The 4,175-nt window shown below is 43.9% G+C and overlaps 1 pseudogene; it reads left to right on the top strand.

Annotated features, from left to right (window-relative positions):
- Positions 1-270: 270 nt before the first annotated feature.
- On the top strand, positions 271-1,325 carry LOC140213768 (uncharacterized; annotated as a pseudogene).
- The last annotated feature ends 2,850 nt before the right edge of the window (positions 1,326-4,175 follow it).

Here is a 4,175-nt window from a genome sequence, read left to right as displayed (position 1 = left end):
TACGGCGCATAAACATCGTATAAGCATGTTGCATAAGAACGTTGGAAATATGGTGAAATACAGACAACTGTGTGTACCGAATTTAGTTTCATAGCATGAAAATAGCCGCTTCATGAAAGATTCACTTCACACAGATTCCAGTGTGAATGTCAGATGTGCATATTTTATTCGAATGCGGAGTTCTGTCTTTTTTTGTTAATTTATAGTGTAACCAACACGTTTTTTTTTTCTTATTTTTTTAATAGGAGAAACGCACTACTCCTAAGCTGACAGTTCAGGGTAGGACACTCAACTGTCAACCAGCTCACAGAAGAGACATATGTGGCAATCTACCTGGAGCTGAAAGACGAATTCTTGAAGACTCCCAAGACTGGTGGAGAATGGTCTACTACCATGCAAGGCTTCAAAGAAAAGTGGCAGTTCCCAAATTGTATAGGTGCGATAGATGGAAAGCATGTGTGCATCATCAAGTCAAAAGATTCAGGCTCTTTGTATTTCAACTACAAGAAAACCTTCAGCCTAGTGCTATTTGCGCTTGTTGATGCAAACTATAGGTTTCGCTATTTGGACATTGGCGCCCCTGGTTCACAAGGTGATGGCGGAACTTGGCAGTCAACACCTGCGAAATGCAATTGGTGAAAAAAATGCGGGACTGTCCAAAACCGTTAAACTGGCAAGTTCGCCGGGTCTTCACATGCCCCCGTTTATTGTAGAAGATGATGCTTTTCCTCTGGGTGAAAACTCCTGAAGGTGCGGCGTTTGTTCGCGAACACCGTTTTTAGGAACTCTGCAGAGGTTCAATGAGGTGAAGGAAACATAATGGGTCAAATCTAGAAGACCATTCCGAAAAATGAAGTAAGAGTTTTGGCTACATGCTTCATATTGAACTGGTAACATGCTGCTGACCACAAAAGAAAAAAAGAGAGAGACAGGGCTGAGCGCAGAAAGGACAGAGCGCCCTGCCCTCTAACTTTTTTTTTATTTTTTGGTTGCGCAGAACGTCATTATCCAAAAAAATGAAGTTCTACCAAATTATACATACCGACAGAGTAAGGTGCTGATTCTGCGTGCCGCTGAGACATTTCGAGAGCCATCTCTTGCCATTGCCTGTTACGTAGCTACGCGTTTGCATAATCGGCGTGCTCTATATTACATAGCGCAGCGAATCCCTCAACAAGAGCCAATAAAGTGACGGTTGTCTCGTCACTTAGACTTTTCTTGTGCACCTCACTCATTTTGAGTTCACGCAGGCTGAGCGGTCTAAATATAAATGCGCGCGCAACCACGACTCGCATTTCCCGCTGCACCACAACAAAATCGCATGCGGTCACTCCTGCACAACAAAACCACACGTGGCATCAAGCCGACAACACGCCATCGTAGCCACGCCAATCCGTCCAATGTTGGCAGATTTGACGCTGACTAGCTAAATTGCGGTCAGACGACCGCCAAACGGACGGATGGAAATACCGGCGGGCATTTTCAATCCGGACCGCGAGCGGAGGAGGCCGGACAAGGCGAGGGTGGCACGTTTTGATGACGCGCGTGTCACGTGATGCGCCATCCGCTGCGAAAATTCCTCCTTCGTCCGGTCGTGTGAATGCACTTTTGCTTGCATAAAGGAAACTGGCACGAGTGCACGTGCTCTCGCGGACAGATGCTGTACAACGCGACGCACACAGCGGTCATATCGAAGAGTAGTACGCGTATACGTACGGAAGTATACGTGCGAATGTAGCCTAATGGTTCGTGCATCGCGGGCTGCTGTGCTGCGAGACATAATTCCTTTTCTTTAAGTATAATCTATTCGGCAAGGAAGCAGCACCACCCACTAGCCATATACGGGAACGTCCGGGAGAACCCTCATATAAAGCTTGGCTTTAAAATCATGTTTTTGGTAAAATCAAAGAGTATGTATGTGGGGGGTTCCTTCTTCGTTCAAGAATTTGTAGGCAGTGAGAGGAAGAGTAAACATCAAAGTTCGGAAATCCATGAATATCGCGCGGCCGACTATTGGCCAGGATATTTTCCCTAGTCCCCTCAACAATGCACTTTCCCCACCTTTGCACTTAGTTCTTCTGGAAGTTTCGCTGTCGAGGAGCATCGTGCGAATTATGGATGGTACTCTTCGCTCGATCTCCCGATATTCTGATCGAAGTCGCAAAACGCCTACATAAACGCTACAATAAGTTGACAGCCCCTCAATGCAATGGAATATAGATGTACAGGCCGGCAAACTAACAGGCACTAATATTATTATTTTTTTTTTCATCTTCTCTGCAATCGTTAATCCCCTTCCCCTTCCTTATACAGGGTAGCATGTCAACGGAATCGTACACACACCGGCGAAAATACCTGTCGTTATACTAAATGCCCCCCCTCCCCCGCATCTCTCTCTCTCTCTTTGTTAAAAAAATCTCAACTGTCTATGACGTTAAAACCAACGTACGTTTTTATGAACAACCTGAAGGAGCTTCAATCATGTGTAATGCCCTACTGATCAACTAAACTTACATCAATTATGAAATAATTTCAACGACGGAATTTACGGCAAAATCGGTGTTTAGAACACATCAGTAAAATGAATTTAAGTTATCTGGGGGCAAGATATTGTCAATCAAATATATTGTTTGTGCTCAGAAAAGATGGCCAAGGAAGAAAAAAAAAACGCTGATGTGGCCTCACAATTGCTCTCCACAGTGAAGCCGCTCAGAAATACTGACAAAGAACTAAACGTCATCCGTTGGTTATCAATTTGACGAGGCGTTTTGTCATGGTATGGCGACGTGAAATGAGCCAGCGAGACCAGCCAGCGCACAGCTAGGACAGTTTTATGATAGAAGCAATATGAGGAAGTCAAGTTACTCCAGGTTAAGAATGGCGCATCGCATGCAATTAACAGTTATCTTCGAAAGTGTGCTCAGGTGTACTGTTACACCGACGTTTTTGTTGTAGATGTGATCTATGTAAAGTTGGTTTGGCGATCAACACAAATTCCTAAAGCGCACAAATGTACTCGATGCTTATTTGAGATCCCGATCAATCTATTCATAGGGAATGTACATGAAGTTTCATATTTCTTCTCTTTAAATATGCTTAATTGCTACATTATAGCTACGGTACCTGCGGGTATAACGAGCGTGAATATTTAGCCTACTCAACAAGTACTATAAATGTTCCGTAAAAATATTCTGCCCTAGAATTTCAGCAGCTTTATGTATATCAATATTGAAAGAAATATCGGCACGTGCCGCACTTTCTCTCTTTGGAAACTAGCGCTGTCAATTTTGACAGCAAATGACAGGCTTGCAGGCTTCTTTCAGGCGCAGTCGAAATCTGTATTGCGCTAAAGGTATACCGCAATAATGACAACTAATTTGCAAGCTAGCATGAACGCATTTCTTCTTGCATTTAAATATATACACAGATGTCCACATAGACGCCTTATACGTAAGGTAAATCAAGGACTTGCGGGCATTCGTGGATTCGAAATAATCCTGCAAGATTTATTTTTCCTGAAGAAAGGAAAAGTTGGATCTAAAGCTCATATAATATTTTGTCTATAGGTTAATTTGCCAGGAAAGTGTGCGTCACGCATTGGATGCACGGAATTAATTGAGAGGTGGCATCTTCATGATGTCACTAAATACCTTTCAGGTTTAGTTATACATGCCTGAGGGGAGAACACGTCTAGGGCCCTCTTCACGCTCATTTTCTCGAAGTTTGTCGGGTACAAATGTTTCCGTGTTAGGTTCCGCACAAGCTTGAATGAAGGTTGTCTTTCTATTATGTCCACTAGCATTCTTAAATATTTCGGGCTGTAGTACTGTCCGCCGTTGCACAGCCCTCTATTGGTGGATATCAACTGGTTGCGGAGGTTTTTGAGTATATGGCAGTGGTCGAAAGCGAGGAACAACTTCCACTTGGTGTCCAAACGGTGTCTGCAATTAAAAAAGACGAGAAAACAGGCTTGGCAATACGTACTCCACACACACACACACACACACACCCATATATTGTTGCAGGAAGAAAGCAGGCCCACGAGTGTAAAATAGTGTATATTTACAACTGAGGTATATGGCGTTCAGGCAACTGCCAGACTTAGTCTTCCTCTAGTCCAATTCAGCTTCCTCCTCCTCTTCACCGTAACATCACCCTCCCGGCGGAGTAGCTCC

The sequence above is a fragment of the Dermacentor andersoni genome, chromosome 10 (assembly GCF_023375885.2).
Source record: "Dermacentor andersoni chromosome 10, qqDerAnde1_hic_scaffold, whole genome shotgun sequence".
NCBI classification, from domain to species: Eukaryota; Metazoa; Arthropoda; class Arachnida; order Ixodida; family Ixodidae; genus Dermacentor; species Dermacentor andersoni.
This window is presented reverse-complemented; position numbering and strand designations above follow the sequence as displayed.